Source organism: Cryptomeria japonica, unplaced genomic scaffold (genome assembly GCF_030272615.1).
Source record: "Cryptomeria japonica unplaced genomic scaffold, Sugi_1.0 HiC_scaffold_185, whole genome shotgun sequence".
Lineage (NCBI taxonomy): Eukaryota > Viridiplantae > Streptophyta > Pinopsida > Cupressales > Cupressaceae > Cryptomeria > Cryptomeria japonica.
The window spans coordinates 117501-136960 of record NW_026729007.1 but is presented as its reverse complement, the minus strand read 5'-3'; the positions used below and the strand labels follow the sequence as shown (position 1 = coordinate 136960).

General features: G+C 60.4%; 2 non-coding genes across 2 annotated transcripts; both read left to right on the top strand.

The window, feature by feature from the left end:
• Positions 1 to 8116: 8116 nt before the first annotated feature.
• Positions 8117 to 8235, top strand: LOC131867833 (5S ribosomal RNA). The gene has a single exon (XR_009366365.1). It is a non-coding gene; the product is annotated as a 5S ribosomal RNA (ribosomal RNA).
• A 7817-nt stretch (positions 8236 to 16052) lies between these two features.
• LOC131867827 (5S ribosomal RNA) lies at positions 16053 to 16171 on the top strand. The gene has a single exon (XR_009366359.1). It is a non-coding gene; the product is annotated as a 5S ribosomal RNA (ribosomal RNA).
• The last annotated feature ends 3289 nt before the right edge of the window (positions 16172 to 19460 follow it).

Genomic DNA, 19460 nt, shown 5'->3' with positions numbered 1-19460 from the left:
AGGGATGCGGCGAGAAGGACCCAACGGCTAGACGGAAGAGGCTTCAGGGCCGCCTCGGAATGGTCCAAGCATCGAACGCGCTTGGGGCGACTACCAGTGACAACCCCTTATCCCGCGACGCGTCCGATACACAGATAGTTCCGAGGCGGCCGAGGAGCCTCACCGCATAGCAATCGGGGTGCGAGGCGAGGGATGCGGCGAGAAGGACCCAACGGCTAGACGGAAGAGGCTTCAGGGCCGCCTCGGAATGGTCCAAGCATCGGACGCGCTTGGGGCGACTACCAGTGACAACCCCTTATCCCGCGACGCGTCCGATACACAGATAGTTCCGAGGCGGCCGAGGAGCCTCAACGCATAGCAATCGGGGTGCGAGGCGAGGGATGCGGCGAGAAGGACCCAACGGCTAGACGGAAGAGGCTTCAGGGCCGCCTCGGAATGGTCCAAGCATCGGACGCGCTTGGGGCGACTACCAATGACAACCCCTTATCCCGCGACGCGTCCGATACACAGATAGTTCCGAGGCGGCCGAGGAGCCTCACCGCATAGCAATCGGGGTGCGAGGCGAGGGATGCGGCGAGAAGGACCCAACGGCTAGACGGAAGAGGCTTCAGGGCCGCCTCGGAATGGTCCAAGCATCGGACGCGCTTGGGGCGACTACCAGTGACAACCCCTTATCCCGCGACGCGTCCGATACACAGATAGTTCCGAGGCGGCCGAGGAGCCTCACCGCATAGCAATCGGGGTGCGAGGCGAGGGATGCGGCGAGAAGGACCCAACGGCTAGACGGAAGAGGCTTCAGGGCCGCCTCGGAATGGTCCAAGCATCGGACGCGCTTGGGGCGACTACCGTTGCCAACCCCTTATCCCGCGATGCGTCTGATACACAGATAGTTCCGAGGCGGCCGAGGAGCCTCACCGCATAGCAATCGGGTTGCGAGGCAGATTATTGGGAAGGGAACCCCCTGGGATGCGGCTCAAGCAGTGCCCAAAGGGACTGGAATGCGGAATCACATCGAGAGACCCAAATGCTATACGAGGGCTCAAATCGAATTATCGATTTGGCCACGACATGGACGCATCGGAACGACTACCTTTGCCGAACCACTCGCAATTGCATCCATACCGAAACCAATAGACATTTCCGTTAGAGCCCTCGCATAGCATTCGGGAATCTCGCATGCCCCTCTAAATCGACCAATGCTGGCGCTCAATGAAAATCCGAGCGCTACCACCGTTCGAGCGCCAGCATTGGTCGAGTTAGAGGGGCACGGGGGAGAATGCTCCAGTCAACACCTCCCCTATATAAGTTATTTGTCCGATTCTCGCACAACCGTAGTCTGCCTCGTCGAATCAAACAACGGTCCCAGATTCCGACTTCCGTTCCGTAGAGACCCAAAAGCTAGATGGAGGCTCGCAAGAAAGAGAGTCGGCGCATAGCAATCGGGTTTCTCGAACGTTTAGGGACCGAGCTCACTTGCGGATAGGGCAAAATCCGCCAAGCAACCCAAAAGCTAGACGGGGGCTCGAATCGAATCGCCTAGGCGGCCACAACAACGACGTGTTGGATCGACTACCAGTGCCAAACCATTCAGCAAGACTAGTCTGTGTCGAGGCCGGATAGAGATTCTCAGAGAGCGCCCGCATAGCATTTAGGAGACCTGCCGCGTCCCTCACACTCGACAAATGGTGGTGCACGTTTATAAATCCGAGCGATCCCAACCCTTTCAAGCACCAACATCGGTCGAGATAGAGGGGCACGGAGGGGGCTGCGTGAGACAACACAGTCCCCTATATAAGTTATTTGTCCGATTCTCACACATCCGAAGAATGGTCATCAAATCGGACAACAGCCCAAACTTCCGACTTCCGTCCCAGAAAGCCCAAGAGCTATCTAAAACGTTCATGGCCGGAACTCGATCGCGGCTATACCAGTCCGCCAAGCAACCCAAAAGCTAGACTGGAGCTCTAGTCGAATCACCTCTGTGGCCATTGCAAGGACGTGTTGGAGCGACTACCATTGCCGAACCATTCCGCAGGTCGAGTCCATACCAAGGCCGCATAGAGATTCACGATGAGCTCCTGCATAGCAATCAGGAGACTTGCCGTGTCCATCACAATCGATAAATCCTGGTGCAAGATTTTTGCATCCGAGCGCTCCAACCAGTCGAGCACCAGCATCAATCGACATAAACGGGCACGGGGGGAGGATGCTCGAGAACACTACCTCCCCTATATAAGTTATTTGTCCGATTCTCAAGCAGCCGAAGTCTGGTCATCGAATCGGGTCAAAGACCACAACTTCCGACTTTACCCACAATGCAAGTCATCGAATCGAACATCGGCCCCCGAGTCGGACTCCATGCGTATGTCAGGTCATCGGACCCAAATTCCGCCTTCCTGCGCATGGCGGGCCATCAATATCAACTCGGTCATCGGACCCAAACTCCGCCTTTTTGCGTATGGCACGCCTTCAAATCGGTCATCGGACCCAAATTCCGCCTTCCTGTGCATGGCGGGCCATCAACATCAACTCGGTCATCGGACCCAAATTCCGCCTTTCTGCGCATGGCACGCCATCAACTCGGTCATCGGACCCAAATTCCGCCTTCCTGCGCATGGCAGGTCATCGGACACAAATTCAGACCTCGCCAATATGCCTACGTATCGAATCGGTCATCGGACCCAACTTCCGACTTCATCCATACTGTAGGGTCTTTGAGGTTGGCGCGGTGCGCTCAACCCAGGGAGTCGACCCATCGAAGCATACACCTCCCCTATATAAGCTATTTGTCCGATTCCCACACCTGTGTAGTTTGCACCTCTGACCAGGACATCGACCCCAACTTCCGAACTCGACTGCAACGACGGCACCAGCGCCTTGGTGCGCACCTTGCGACGCACAGTCCCAACATTCGCCTTCCTGCACATGGCAGGTCATCGGACCCAAATTCCGACCTCGCGAGTATGCCTACATATCGAATCGGTCATCGGACCCAACTTCCGACTTCATCCATACCGTAGGGTCTTTGAGGTTGGCGCGGTGCGCTCAACCCGGGGAGTCGACCCAACGAAGCATACACCTCCCCTATATAAGCTATTTGTCCGATTCCCACACCTGTGTAGTTTGCACCTCCGATCAAGACATCGACCCCAACTTCCGAACTCGCCTCCAACGACCGAACCAGCGCCTTGGTGCGCACCTTGCAACGCACAGTGCCAACATTCGCCTTCCTGCACGTGGCAGGTCATCGGACCCAAATTCCGACCTCGCGAGTATGCCTACATATCGAATCGGTCATCGGACCCAACTTCCGACTTCATCCATACCGTAGGGTCTTTGAGGTTGGCGCGGTGCGCTCAACCCGGGGAGTCGACCCAACGAAGCATACACCTCCCCTATATAAGCTATTTGTCCGATTCCCACACCTGTGTAGCTTGCACCTCCGATCAGGACATCGACCCCAACTTCCGAACTCGACTAAAAAGACCGCACCAGCGCCTTGGTGTGCACCTTGCAACGCACAGTGTCAACATTCGCCTTCCTGCACATGGCAGGTCATCGGACCCAAATTCCGACCTCATGAGCATACCTACTAATCGAATCGGTCATCGGACCCAACTTCCGACTTCATCCATACCGTAGGGTCTTTGAGGTTGGCGCGGTGCGCTCAACCTGGGGAGTCGACCCATCGAAGCATACACCTCCCCTATATAAGCTATTTGTCCGATTCCGACACCTGTGTAGTTTGCACCTCCGCTCAGGACATCGACCCCAACTTCCGAACTCGCCTGCAACGACCGAACCAGCGCCTTGGTGCGCACCAAAAGTGCGCACTTTTGGAGGGCACTTTTCTGCGCTCCAAAGGTGCGCACTTTTGGAGGGCACTTTTTGGAGGGCACTTTTCTGCGCTCCAAAGGTGCGCACTTTTGGAGGGCACTTTTTGGAGGGCACTTTTCTGCGCTCCAAAGGTGCGCACTTTTGGAGGGCACTTTTTGGAGGGCACTTTTCTGCGCTCCAAAGGTGCGCACTTTTGGAGGGCACTTTTTGGAGGGCACTTTTCTGCGCTCCAAAGGTGCGCACTTTTGGAGGGCACTTTTTGGAGGGCACTTTTCTGCGCTCCAAAGGTGCGCACTTTTGGAGGGCACTTTTTGGAGGGCACTTTTCTGCGCTCCAAAGGTGCGCACTTTTGGAGGGCACTTTTTGGAGGGCACTTTTCTGCGCTCCAAAGGTGCGCACTTTTGGAGGGCACTTTTTGGAGGGCACTTTTCTGCGCTCCAAAGGTGCGCACTTTTGGAGGGCACTTTTTGGAGGGCACTTTTCTGCGCTCCAAAGGTGCGCACTTTTGGAGGGCACTTTTGTGCACTCGAAAGGTGCGCACTTTTGGAGGGCACTTTTCCTGTGCTCCAAAGGTGCACACCTAGGTGAGCACCTTCGACCACACCTTGTAGCACACCAAACTCTGACTTTCGACTTCATCCGCAATGCAGGGTCTTTGAGGTTGGCGCAATGCGCACAACCAGGGGAGTCGACCCATCAAACCCAACACCTCCCCTATATAAGCTATTTGTCTGATTCTCATACATGCGTAGCCTGCAGGAGCAATTAGGACATCGACCCCAACTTTCGGCTTCTAAACGAAAACAAGGTCTTTGAGGTTGGTGTAATGCGAACAACTAGGGGAGTCAACCCATCAAACCCAACACCTCCCCTATATAAGCTATTTGTCTGATTCTCATACATGTGTAGTCTACAGGAGCAATTAGGACATCGACCCCAACTTTTGACTTCTTAACGAAAACAAGGTCTTTGAGGTTGACGTAATGCGCACAACCAGGGGAGTCGACCCATCAAACCCAACACCTCCCCTATATAAGCTATTTGTCCGATTCTCATACATGTGTAGCCTGCAGGAGCCATTAGGACATTGACCCCAACTTTTGACTTCTTAACGAAAACAAGGTCTTTGAGGTTGGCGTAATGCGCACAACCAAGGGAGTTGACCCATCAAACCCAACACCTCCCCTATATAAGCTATTTGTCTGATTCTCATACATGTGTAGCCTGCAACAACGATTAGGACATCCACCCCAACTTCTGAATTCGTCTGCGTTGACCGCACCAAAGGTGCACGCCTTGGTGCTCACCAAAATCCGACTTCCGACTTCTTCTGCTATGCGGGGTCTTTGAGGTTGGCGCAGTGCGCACAACCAGGGGAGTCAACCCACCGAATGCAACACCTCCCCTATATAAGCTATTTGTCTGATTCTCATACATGCGTAGACTGCAGCAATGATTAGGACATCCACCCCAACTTTTGACTTCTTAAACAAGACAGGGTCTTTGAAGTTGGTGCAGTGCACACAACCAGGGGAGTCGACCCATCAAACGCAACACCTCCCCTATATAAAGCTATTTGTCCGATTCTCATACGTGTAGTCTGCAGCAGCGATTAGGACATCGACCCCAACTTCCGAATTCGTTTGCATTGACCGCACCAAAGGTGCACGCCTTGGTGTGCACCCTGGAGTGCACTTTGGTGCTCACCTCGGTGCACACTTTGGTGTGCACCTCGGTGTGCACCAAAGGTGCGCACCTTGGAGCGCACCAAAGGTGTACACTTTGGAGCGCACCACATAGGGTCTTTGAGAGGTTGGCGCAGTGCGCACACCAAGGTGGGTGTTGAGGTGCGTGCCGAGGTGGGTGGGTGCTAGGGTGCGCTCCATGGTGGGTGCCAGGGTGGGTGCGTGCTAGGGTGGATTCCAAAGAGGGTCATAGGGTGGGTGCCAAGGTGGGTTGGTGATATAGTGGGTTCAAAGGTGGGTACTAGGGTGGGTTCCAAGGTGGGTCACAAGTTGGGTGCCAGGATGCGTGGGTGTTAGGTTGGGTGCCAAGGTGGGCTCCTGCGTGGGTGGGTGCTAGGGTGGGTTTCAAGGTGGACGCGAGGGCGGGTGCCAAGGTGGGTAACAAGTTGGGTGTTAGGATGGGTGAGTGCTAGAGTGGGTGCCAAGGTGGGTGGGTGCTAAGGTGGATGCCAAGGTGGTTCACAGGGTGGGTGGGTTCTAGGGTGAGTTCCAAGGTGGGTCACAGGTTCAGTGCTAGGGTGGGTGTCAAGGCGGGTGTCGAGGTGCCTGGGTGCTAGGGTGTGGATGCCAATGTGGGTCATAGGGTGGGTACTAGGGTGGGCTGCAATGTGGGTGCCAAGGTGGGTAACATGCTCGGTGGGTTCTAAATTGGGTGCCAGGGTGGGTGTGCACCCACCTTGCCCGAGGTGGGTGCCAAGGTGCCAGTGTGGGTGGGTGCTAAGGTGGATGCCAAGGTGGGTGAGAAGGTGGGTGATAGGTTGAGTGGTAGGATGGGTGGGTGCCAAGATGGGTCACAGGGTGGGTGCAAGGGTGGGTAGGTGCTAGGGTTGGTGTCAGGGTGGGTGGGTGCTAGGTTGGGTTCCAAGGTGGGTGCGAGGGTGAGTGTCAAGGTGGGTCACAGGTTAGGTGCTAGGATGGGTGAGTGCTAGCGTGCAAAGGTGCCAGGGTGGGTGCTAGGATGGGTCGATGCTAGGGTGAGTGGCAAGGTGGGTCCACAAGTGTCAAGGTGGGTGCCGAGGTGGGTGCCAAGTCGGCGACTGCTATGGTGGATGCCAAGGTGGGTCACGGGGTGGGTGCCAAGTTGCTAGGTTGGGTTCCAAGGTGGGTGCCAACGTGGGTGCTAGGGTGCGTGGGTTAAAGGGTGTGTCACAACGTGGGTGCCAGGATGGGTGCGCACCCACACTGGCCAAGACGGGTGCGGGTGCAAGGTTGGGTTCCAAGCCCGGTCACAGGCTGGGTGCTAGGATGGGTGGGTGCCAAGGTGGGCACCAGGGTGGGTGCACCCACCCTGGCCAAGGTGGGTCACGGGGTGGGTCCTAGGGTGGGTAACGGGGTGGGTACTAAGGTGCGTGCCAAGGTGGGTCATAGGGTGGGTGCCAAGGTGGGCACCAGGGTGGGTGTGCACCAACCCTAGCCAGGGTAGGTCACGGGGTGGTTGTCGGGGTGGGCGTCAAGGAGCCAAGGTGGGTGGCAAGTAGCCAAGTTGCGTGCCAAGGTGGGTGTCGGGGTGGGTGCCAAGGATCCAAGGTGGGTGCCAAGGAACCAAGGTGGGTGTCTGGGTGGGTGCCGAGGTGGGAGCCAGGGTGGGTCCCAAGGTGAGTGCAAAGGTGGGTGCCAGGGTCAAGGTGAGTGCCAATGTGGGTTCCAAGGTGCCAGGGTCAGGGTGAGTGCCAATGTGGGTTCAAAGGTGCTAAGTTGGGTGCGAGGTTGGGTGCGAGGGTGGGTGGGTGCCAAGGTGTGCTAGGTGGAAGCCCGGGTGGGTCGGCATCCCATGGGTGTCGAGTTGGGTGCCTGATGGGTGCTTCTTGTCAAGTTTTAGTCGTCGGGACTCATTTCGAGCCTTAGAGGTCGTTTCTTGTCCGGTTGCCCTGTCTTCGACCTGGGAACCCAATTTTGGTCCTCGGGTCCCATTTTTTTTTGTCTCGCATCCCACTTTTGGCCTGTGGCCTTTTCGGGGTCGATTCTCGTTTTGGGCATCAGAGCATGTTTCTTCTCCTAAAACCCAATATTTGTTTATTAAGTCTCGGAACACATTTTTGTTCTCGTGGACCCATCATGGGTCTTGGAACGCATTTGTGGTCCTTGGGTCCCATTTTGCATCCCGAAACTTGTGTTTTGGTGCTTGATCCCTATTTTGGGTGCCCACCTTGCACCAAGTGCGCACCCGGGGCAAACCGAGCGCCTTGGTGCACCGGGGCAAGATCGAGCGTGCACCCGAGGCGCCCCGAACATGCACCAAGGTGCACTCGGCCCACATGTGAGCGCAGGTCGTTGCGCCCGAGGTGGTGTGTGGGCACCGCGTTGCAGACGGGACACTGCACGCACACGACGCCCCCTCCAGGTGCACGCACGTAGGCCGGGCCGGGTGCACACCCGACGCCCTAGCAAGGTGCGCGCACCCGGGCAGGGCTCACACTTGGCGAACGGGGCGCACTTCGCGAGGGAGGGTGTGCACCTCGACGGGGGTGGGTGGCCGGGGTGGATTCGCACGTGGGTCGCGGTTTGCTAAGTACACACTGCGACAAGCTCATAACGGGTGCGATCATACCAGCATTAGTGCACCGGATCCCATCAGAACTCCGCAGTTAAGCGCGCTTGGGCCGGAGTAGTACTGGGATGGGTGACCTCCCGGGAAGTCCCGGTGTTGCACCCTTTTTTAGTTTTTCGCCGGGCGTCGCAATGCTATTTGAATAAACCTTTTGCCCGTTTGCGTTCTCGTCGGGGCCGGGCCGGGCCGGGGTGCGCTGCCCGCACTACCGCGCGCGCGGGGGCGACACCGAGCGCGCACCCGAGGCACCCCGAGCACACAGGCCACGGTGCAACCCGGGCGTTGTGCGCGCACCCCGGTGCGCCCGAGGTGCTGCGCGCGCACCCAGGTGAAATCGGTGTGCACCTCGGCCAGTGCGCGCTCGGTCGAGTCGCGCACGTTGGCCAAGGTGCACGGTGATGTTTCTTACTCTAAGGTTCCGCACCAGACGCCCGGGACAGGTGAGCGAAGCTGGGCGGGGCCGGGTGCGCGGCCGGGGCAGGTGCACGCAGCTGGAGAGAGCTTTGGAGCACACTTCGGAGCGCACCAATGATGCGCTCCATTCAAAAGTTTCCTGAAAAGGCAAAAAAAGTTGAGATTATAGAATTTCCCACTTGAGAGATTGTAAAAAAAAAAAATTTAAAATGAAGGAAACGCGGGTGCCAAGGTGTGCGCAGCCCAGCCAAGGTGTGCGCACCAAGGCGCCCACCCTGGCGAAGGTGCACGCAAGGTGCGCACCCGAGGCAAACCGGACAATTAACCCAACTTTCGACTTCGCGCGCACCTTGGAGCGCACTTCGGAGCGCTCCTTGGTGCGCACCAATCTTGGGCACCTCGGAGTGCACCATGGCGCCCACCAAGGTGCGCACCCGGGGCAAACCGAGCTCCGACTTCGTGCGCACCTTGGAGCGCACGAAAGGTGCGCACCATGGCGCCCACCAAGGTGCGCAGCCCAGCCAAGGCGTGCGCATCAAGGTGCGCACCCTGGCGAAGGTGCGCACCCGGGGCAAACCGAGCTCCGACTTCGTGCGCACCTTGGAGCGCACAAAAGGTGCGCAACCCAGCCAAGGTGTGCGCACCCCGGTCAAACCGAGCTCCGAATCGTGCGCACCAGAGGTGCACGCCATCGTGCGCACCTTGGAGCACACTTCGGAGCCCTCCTTGGTGCGCGCCGATGTTGCGCACCTCGGAGCGCACCCGGGGAAAACAATGCAATTAACCCGACTTTCGACTTCGTGGGCACCTCGGAGCGCTCTCGGGTTCGCACCTCGGAGCACACCGAGGTGCGCACCTTTGATGCGCTGCCTTCACCAATTTCCAGAAAAGGCAAGAAAACATTGAGAAGGTGTGCGCACCGAGGTGCCCACCCTGGCGAAGGTGCACGCGAGGTGCGCACCCGGGGCAAACCGGGCTCCGACTTCGTGCACGCCGCACCTTGGAGCACACTTCGGAGCGCTCCTTGGTGCGCACCAGGGCGCGCAACCCAGCCGAGGTGCCCACCCCGGCGAAGGTGCACGCGAGGTGCGCACCCGGGGCAAACCGGGCTCCGACTTCGTGCACGCCATGGTGCCCACCGCGGCGAAGGTGCACGCGAGGTGCGCACCCGGGGCAAACCGGGCTCCGACTTCGTGCACGCCGCACCTTGGAGCACACTTCGGAGCGCTCCTTGGTGCGCACCATGGTGCCCACCAGGGCGCGCAACCCCGCCGAAGGTGCACGCGAGGTGCGCACCCGGGGCAAACCGGGCTCCGACTTCGTGCACGCCGCACCTTGGAGCACACTTCGGAGCGCTCCTTGGTGCGCACCATGGTGCCCACCAGGGCGCGCAACCCCGCCGAAGGTGCACGCGAGGTGCGCACCCGGGGCAAACCGGGCTCCGACTTCGTGCACGCCATGGTGCGCACCGCGGCGAAGGTGCGCACCCGGGGCAAACCGGGCTCCGACTTCGTGCACGCCGCACCTTGGAGCACACTTCGGAGCGCTCCTTGGTGCGCACCAGGGCGCGCAACCCAGCCGAGGTGCCCACCCCGGCGAAGGTGCACGCGAGGTGCGTACCCGGGGCAAACCGGGCTCCGACTTCGTGCACGCCGCACCTTGGAGCACACTTCGGAGCGCTCCTTGGTGCGCACCATGGTGCCCACCAGGCCGCGCAACCCAGCCAAGGTGTGCGCACCAAGGTGCACGCGAGGTGCGCACCCGGGGCAAACCGGGGTCCGACTTCGTGCACGCCGCACCTTGGAGCACACATCGGGGCGCTCCCGGGTTCGCACCGGCGTTGCGCACCGTGGTGGGCACCTCGGAGCACACCAAGGTGGGCAGCGAGGTGCGCACCTTTGATGCGATGCCTTCACTAATTTCCATAAAAGGCAAAAAAAAAACGAGATTTTAAAATTTCCGTTTTGAAAGATAGTGAGAAAAAGGGAATGCTGGTGCCATCTTGAGCCCGCCCTGGTGCGCAGCCCAGCCAAGGTGTGCGCACCAAGGTGCCCACCCTGGCGAAGGTGCGCGCCCGGGCAATTAATCCAACTTCCAACTTCGCGCGCGCCAGGGTGGGAGCGCACCCAACAACCGGGCCTGGGAAGAGCCAATGCGAGAAACCCCACCAAACGCTCTGACAAAAAAAGAGGGGGCGCTCCAGTAACCCCGCTTCGGAGCGCACCCTGGGCAAACCCAGCCAAGGTGCCCACCCCGGCCAAGGTGCAGGCGAGGTGCGCACCCGGGGCAAACCGGGCTCCGACAACGTGCACGCCGCACCTTGGAGCACACTTCGTAGCGCTCCCGGGTGCGCACCTCAGAGCACACCAAGGTGGGCAGCGAGGTGCGCACCTTTGATGCGCTGCCTTCACTAATTTCCAGAAAAGGCAAAAAAAAAAGGAGATTTTAAAATTTCCGTTTTGAAAGATAGTGAAAAAAACGGAACGCGCGTGCCATCTTGAGCCCGCCCTGGTGCGCAGCCCAGGTAAGGTGCCCACCCTGGCAAAGGTGCGCACCCGGGCAATTAACCCTACTTCCGACTTCGTGCGCGCCAGGGTGGCAACCGGGCCTCGGAAGAGCCAATGCGAGAAACCCCACCAAACGCTCCGACAAAAAAAGAGGCGGCGCTCCAATAACCCCGCTTCGGAGCGCAGCCGGGGCAAACCCAGCCAAGGTGCCCACCCCGACGAAGGTGCACGCGAGGTGCGCACCCGGGGCAAACCGGGCTCCGACAACGTGCACGCAGCACCTTGGAGCACACTTCGAAGCACTCCCGGGTGCCCACCGGCGTTGCGCACCGTGGTGGGCAGCGAGGTGCGCACCTTTGATGCGCTGCCTTCACTAATTTCCAGAAAAAGGCAAAAAAAAATGAGATTTTAAAATTTCCGTTTTGAAAGATAGTGAAAAAAAAGGAACGCGGGTGCCATCTTGAGCCCGCCCTGGTGCGCAGCCCAGGCAAGGCATGCGCACCAAGGTGCCCACCCGAGGTGCACACCCGGGGCAAACCGGGCTCCGACTTCGTGCAGGCCGCACCTTGGAGCACACTTCGGAGCGCTCCTTGGTGCGCACCATGGTGCCCACCAGGGCGCGCAACCCAGCCAAGGTCTGCACACCAAGGTGCCCACCCCGGCGAAGGTGCACGCGAGGTGCGCACCCGGGGCAAACCGGGCTCCGACTTCGTGCACGCCATGGTGCCCACCGCGGCGAAGGTGCACGCGAGGTGCGCACCCGGGGCAAACCGGGCTCCGACTTCGTGCACGCCGCACCTTGGAGCACACTTCGGAGCGCTCCTTGGTGCGCACCATGGTGCCCACCAGGGCGCGCAACCCAGCCAAGGTGTGCGCACCAAGGTGCACGCGAGGTGCGCACCCGGGGCAAACCGGGGTCCGACTTCGTGCACGCCGCACCTTGGAGCACACATCGGAGCGCTCCCAGGTTCGCACCAGCGTTGCGCACCTTTGATGCGCTGCCTTCACTAATTTCCAGAAAAGGCAAAAAAAAACGAGATTTTAAAATTTCCGTTCTGAAAGATAGTGAAAAAAACGGAACGCGGGTGCCATCTTGAGCCCTTCCTGGTGCGCAGCCCAGGCAAGTTGTGCGCACCAAGGTGCCCACCCTGGCGGAGGTGCGCGCCCGGGGCAATCCGGGCTCCGACTTCGTGCACTGCATGGTGCCCACCAAGGCGCGCAACCCAGCCAAGGTGCCCACCGCAGCGAAGGTGCACGCGAGGTGCGCACCCGAGGTGCACACCCGGGGCAAACCGGGCTCCGACTTCGTGCACGCCGCACCTTGGAGCACACTTCAGAGCGCTCCTTGGTGCGCACCAGGGCGCGCAACCCAGCCGAGGTGCCCACCCCGGCGAAGGTGCACGCGAGGTGCGCACCCGGGGCAAACCGGGCTCCGACTTCGTGCACGCCATGGTGCCCACCGCGGCGAAGGTGCGCACCCGGGGCAAACCGGGCTCCGACTTCGTGCACGCCGCACCTTGGAGCACACTTCGGAGCGCTCCTTGGTGCGCACCATGGTGCCCACCAGGCCGCGCAACCCAGCCAAGGTGTGCGCACCAAGGTGCACGCGAGGTGCGCACCCGGGGCAAACCGGGGTCCGACTTCGTGCACGCCGCACCTTGGAGCACACATCGGGGCGCTCCCGGGTTCGCACCGGCGTTGCGCACCGTGGTGGGCACCTCGGAGCACACCAAGGTGGGCAGCGAGGTGCGCACCTTTGATGCGATGCCTTCACTAATTTCCATAAAAGGCAAAAAAAAAACGAGATTTTAAAATTTCCGTTTTGAAAGATAGTGAGAAAAAGGGAATGCTGGTGCCATCTTGAGCCCGCCCTGGTGCGCAGCCCAGCCAAGGTTTGCGCACCAAGGTGCCCACCCTGGCGAAGGTGCGCGCCCGGGCAATTAACCCAACTTCCAACTTCGCGCGCGCCAGGGTGGGAGCGCACCCAACAACCGGGCCTGGGAAGAGCCAATGCGAGAAACCCCACCAAACTCTCTGACAAAAAAAGAGGGGGCGCTCCAGTAACCCCGCTTCGGAGCGCACCCTGGGCAAACCCAGCCAAGGTGCCCACCCCGGCCAAGGTGCAGGCGAGGTGCGCACCCGGGGCAAACCGGGCTCCGACAACGTGCACGCCGCACCTTGGAGCACACTTCGTAGCGCTCCCGGGTGCGCACCTCAGAGCACACCAAGGTGGGCAGCGAGGTGCGCACCTTTGATGCGCTGCCTTCACTAATTTCCAGAAAAGGCAAAAAAAAAAGGAGATTTTAAAATTTCCGTTTTGAAAGATAGTGAAAAAAACGGAACGCGCGTGCCATCTTGAGCCCGCCCTGGTGCGCAGCCCAGGTAAGGTGCCACCCTGGCAAAGGTGCGCACCCGGGCAATTAACCCTACTTCCGACTTCGTGCGCGCCAGGGTGGCAACCGGGCCTCGGAAGAGCCAATGCGAGAAACCCCACCAAACGCTCCGACAAAAAAAGAGGCGGCGCTCCAATAACCCCGCTTCGGAGCGCAGCCGGGGCAAACCAAGCCAAGGTGCCCACCCCGACGAAGGTGCACGCGAGGTGCGCACCCGGGGCAAACCGGGCTCCGACAACGTGCACGCAGCACCTTGGAGCACACTTCGAAGCACTCCCGGGTGCCCACCGGCGTTGCGCACCGTGGTGGGCAGCGAGGTGCGCACCTTTGATGCGCTGCCTTCACTAATTTCCAGAAAAAGGCAAAAAAAAATGAGATTTTAAAATTTCCGTTTTGAAAGATAGTGAAAAAAAAGGAACGCGGGTGCCATCTTGAGCCCGCCCTGGTGCGCAGCCCAGGCAAGGCATGCGCACCAAGGTGCCCACCCGAGGTGCACACCCGGGGCAAACCGGGCTCCGACTTCGTGCAGGCCGCACCTTGGAGCACACTTCGGAGCGCTCCTTGGTGCGCACCATGGTGCCCACCAGGGCGCACCCGAGGCAAACCGGGCTCCGACTTCGTGCACGCCGCACCTTGGAGCACACATCGGAGCGCTCCCAGGTTCGCACCAGCGTTGCGCACCTTTGATGCGCTGCCTTCACTAATTTCCAGAAAAGGCAAAAAAAAACGATATTTTAAAATTTCCGTTCTGAAAGATAGTGAAAAAAACGGAACGCGGGTGCCATCTTGAGCCCTTCCTGATGCGCAGCCCAGGCAAGTTGTGCGCACCAAGGTGCCCACCCTGGCGGAGGTGCGCGCCCGGGGCAAACCGGGCTCCGACTTCGTGCACTGCATGGTGCCCACCAAGGCGCGCAACCCAGCCAAGGTGCCCACCGCAGCGAAGGTGCACGCGAGGTGCGCACCCGAGGTGCACACCCGGGGCAAACCGGGCTCCGACTTCGTGCACGCCGCACCTTGGAGCACACTTCAGAGCGCTCCTTGGTACGCACCAGGGCGCGCAACCCAGCCAAGGTGCTCACCCCGGCGAAGGTGCACGCGAGGTGCGCACCCGGGGCAAACCGGGCTCGGACTTCGTGCACGCCGCACCTTGGAGCACACATCGGAGCGCTCCCGGGTTCGCACCAGCATTGCGCACCTTTGATGCGCTGCCTTCACTAATTTCCAGAAAAGGCAAAAAAAAGAAAAAAATGAGATTTTAAAATTTCCGTTTTGAAAGATAGTGAAAAAAACGGAACGCGGGTGCCATCTTGAGCCCGCCCTGGTGTGCAGCCCAGGCAAGTTGTGCGCACCAAGGCACCCACCCTGGCCAAGGTGGGTCACGGGGTGGGTCCTAGGGTGGGTAACGGGGTGGGTACTAAGGTGCGTGCCAAGGTGGGTCATAGGGTGGGTGCCAAGGTGGGCACCAGGGTGGGTGTGCACCAACCCTAGCCAGGGTAGGTCACGGGGTGGTTGTCGGGGTGGGCGTCAAGGAGCCAAGGTGGGTGGCAAGTAGCCAAGTTGCGTGCCAAGGTGGGTGTCGGGGTGGGTGCCAAGGATCCAAGGTGGGTGCCAAGGAACCAAGGTGGGTGTCTGGGTGGGTGCCGAGGTGGGAGCCAGGGTGGGTCCCAAGGTGAGTGCAAAGGTGGGTGCCAGGGTCAAGGTGAGTGCCAATGTGGGTTCCAAGGTGCCAGGGTCATGGTGAGTGCCAATGTGGGTTCAAAGGTGCTAAGTTGGGTGCGAGGTTGGGTGCGAGGGTGGGTGGGTGCCAAGGTGTGCTAGGTGGAAGCCCGGGTGGGTCGGCATCCCATGGGTGTCGAGTTGGGTGCCTGATGGGTGCTTCTTGTCAAGTTTTAGTCGTCGGGACTCATTTCGAGCCTTAGAGGTCGTTTCTTGTCCGGTTGCCCTGTCTTCGACCTGGGAACCCAATTTTGGTCCTCGGGTCCCATTTTTTTTTGTCTCGCATCCCACTTTTGGCCTGTGGCCTTTTCGGGGTCGATTCTCGTTTTGGGCATCAGAGCATGTTTCTTCTCCTAAAACCCAATATTTGTTTATTAAGTCTCGGAACACATTTTTGTTCTCGTGGACCCATCATGGGTCTTGGAACGCATTTGTGGTCCTTGGGTCCCATTTTGCATCCCGAAACTTGTGTTTTGGTGCTTGATCCCTATTTTGGGTGCCCACCTTGCACCAAGTGCGCACCCGGGGCAAACCGAGCGCCTTGGTGCACCGGGGCAAGATCGAGCGTGCACCCGAGGCGCCCCGAACATGCACCAAGGTGCACTCGGCCCACATGTGAGCGCAGGTCGTTGCGCCCGAGGTGGTGTGTGGGCACCGCGTTGCAGACGGGACACTGCACGCACACGACGCCCCCTACAGGTGCACGCACGTAGGCCGGGCCGGGTGCACACCCGACGCCCTAGCAAGGTGCGCGCACCCGGGCAGGGCTCACACTTGGCGAACGGGGCGCACTTCGCGAGGGAGGGTGTGCACCTCGACGGGGGTGGGTGGCCGGGGTGGATTCGCACGTGGGTCGCGGTTTGCTAAGTACACACTGCGACAAGCTCATAACGGGTGCGATCATACCAGCGTTAGTGCACCGGATCCCATCAGAACTCCGCAGTTAAGCGCGCTTGGGCCGGAGTAGTACTGGGATGGGTGACCTCCCGGGAAGTCCCGGTGTTGCACCCTTTTTTAGTTTTTCGCCGGGCATCGCAATGCTATTTGAATAAACCTTTTGCCCGTTTGCGTTCTCGTCGGGGCCGGGCCGGGCCGGGGTGCGCTGCCCGCACTACCGCGCGCGCGGGGGCGACACCGAGCGCGCACCCGAGGCGCCCCGAGCACACAGGCCACGGTGCAACCCGGGCGTTGTGCGCGCACCCCGGTGCGCCCGAGGTGCTGCGCGCGCACCCAGGTGAAATCGGTGTGCACCTCGGCCAGTGCGCGCTCGGTCGAGTCGCGCACGTTGGCCAAGGTGCACGGTGATGTTTCTTACTCTAAGGTTCCGCACCAGACGCCCGGGACAGGTGAGCGAAGCTGGGCGGGGCCGGGTGCGCGGCCGGGGCAGGTGCACGCAGCTGGAGAGAGCTTTGGAGCACACTTCGGAGCGCACCAATGATGCGCTCCATTCAAAAGTTTCCTGAAAAGGCAAAAAAAGTTGAGATTATAGAATTTCCCACTTGAGAGATTGTAAAAAAAAAAAATTTAAAATGAAGGAAACGCGGGTGCCAAGGTGTGCGCAGCCCAGCCAAGGTGTGCGCACCAAGGCGCCCACCCTGGCGAAGGTGCACGCAAGGTGCGCACCCGAGGCAAACCGGACAATTAACCCAACTTTCGACTTCGCGCGCACCTTGGAGCGCACTTCGGAGCGCTCCTTGGTGCGCACCAATCTTGGGCACCTCGGAGTGCACCATGGCGCCCACCAAGGTGCGCACCCGGGGCAAACCGAGCTCCGACTTCGTGCGCACCTTGGAGCGCACGAAAGGTGCGCACCATGGCGCCCACCAAGGTGCGCAGCCCAGCCAAGGCGTGCGCATCAAGGTGCGCACCCTGGCGAAGGTGCGCACCCGGGGCAAACCGAGCTCCGACTTCGTGCGCACCTTGGAGCGCACAAAAGGTGCGCAACCCAGCCAAGGTGTGCGCACCCCGGTCAAACCGAGCTCCGAATCGTGCGCACCAGAGGTGCACGCCATCGTGCGCACCTTGGAGCACACTTCGGAGCCCTCCTTGGTGCGCGCCGATGTTGCGCACCTCGGAGCGCACCCGGGGAAAACAATGCAATTAACCCGACTTTCGACTTCGTGGGCACCTCGGAGCGCTCTCGGGTTCGCACCTCGGAGCACACCGAGGTGCGCACCTTTGATGCGCTGCCTTCACCAATTTCCAGAAAAGGCAAGAAAACATTGAGAAGGTGTGCGCACCGAGGTGCCCACCCTGGCGAAGGTGCACGCGAGGTGCGCACCCGGGGCAAACCGGGCTCCGACTTCGTGCACGCCGCACCTTGGAGCACACTTCGGAGCGCTCCTTGGTGCGCACCAGGGCGCGCAACCCAGCCGAGGTGCCCACCCCGGCGAAGGTGCACGCGAGGTGCGCACCCGGGGCAAACCGGGCTCCGACTTCGTGCACGCCATGGTGCCCACCGCGGCGAAGGTGCACGCGAGGTGCGCACCCGGGGCAAACCGGGCTCCGACTTCGTGCACGCCGCACCTTGGAGCACACTTCGGAGCGCTCCTTGGTGCGCACCATGGTGCCCACCAGGGCGCGCAACCCCGCCGAAGGTGCACGCGAGGTGCGCACCCGGGGCAAACCGGGCTCCGACTTCGTGCACGCCGCACCTTGGAGCACACTTCGGAGCGCTCCTTGGTGCGCACCATGGTGCCCACCAGGGCGCGCAACCCCGCCGAAGGTGCACGCGAGGTGCGCACCCGGGGCAAACCGGGCTCCGACTTCGTGCACGCCGCACCTTGGAGCACACTTCGGAGCGCTCCTTGGTGCGCACCAGGGCGCGCAACCCAGCCGAGGTGCCCACCCCGGCGAAGGTGCACGCGAGGTGCGTACCCGGGGCAAACCGGGCTCCGACTTCGTGCACGCCGCACCTTGGAGCACACTTCGGAGCGCTCCTTGGTGCGCACCATGGTGCCCACCAGGCCGCGCAACCCAGCCAAGGTGTGCGCACCAAGGTGCACGCGAGGTGCGCACCCGGGGCAAACCGGGGTCCGACTTCGTGCACGCCGCACCTTGGAGCACACATCGGGGCGCTCCCGGGTTCGCACCGGCGTTGCGCACCGTGGTGGGCACCTCGGAGCACACCAAGGTGGGCAGCGAGGTGCGCACCTTTGATGCGATGCCTTCACTAATTTCCATAAAAGGCAAAAAAAAAACGAGATTTTAAAATTTCCGTTTTGAAAGATAGTGAGAAAAAGGGAATGCTGGTGCCATCTTGAGCCCGCCCTGGTGCGCAGCCCAGCCAAGGTGTGCGCACCAAGGTGCCCACCCTGGCGAAGGTGCGCGCCCGGGCAATTAACCCAACTTCCAACTTCGCGCGCGCCAGGGTGGGAGCGCACCCAACAACCGGGCCTGGGAAGAGCCAATGCGAGAAACCCCACCAAACGCTCTGACAAAAAAAGAGGGGGCGCTCCAGTAACCCCGCTTCGGAGCGCACCCTGGGCAAACCCAGCCAAGGTGCCCACCCCGGCCAAGGTGCAGGCGAGGTGCGCACCCGGGGCAAACCGGGCTCCGACAACGTGCACGCCGCACCTTGGAGCACACTTCGTAGCGCTCCCGGGTGCGCACCTCAGAGCACACCAAGGTGGGCAGCGAGGTGCGCACCTTTGATGCGCTGCCTTCACTAATTTCCAGAAAAGGCAAAAAAAAAAGGAGATTTTAAAATTTCCGTTTTGAAAGATAGTGAAAAAAACGGAACGCGCGTGCCATCTTGAGCCCGCCCTGGTGCGCAGCCCAGGTAAGGTGCCCACCCTGGCAAAGGTGCGCACCCGGGCAATTAACCCTACTTCCGACTTCGTGCGCGCCAGGGTGGCAACCGGGCCTCGGAAGAGCCAATGCGAGAAACCCCACCAAACGCTCCGACAAAAAAAGAGGCGGCGCTCCAATAACCCCGCTTCGGAGCGCAGCCGGGGCAAACCCAGCCAAGGTGCCCACCCCGACGAAGGTGCACGCGAGGTGCGCACCCGGGGCAAACCGGGCTCCGACAACGTGCACGCAGCACCTTGGAGCACACTTCGAAGCACTCCCGGGTGCCCACCGGCGTTGCGCACCGTGGTGGGCAGCGAGGTGCGCACCTTTGATGCGCTGCCTTCACTAATTTCCAGAAAAAGGCAAAAAAAAATGAGATTTTAAAATTTCCGTTTTGAAAGATAGTGAAAAAAAAGGAACGCGGGTGCCATCTTGAGCCCGCCCTGGTGCGCAGCCCAGGCAAGGCATGCGCACCAAGGTGCCCACCCGAGGTGCACACCCGGGGCAA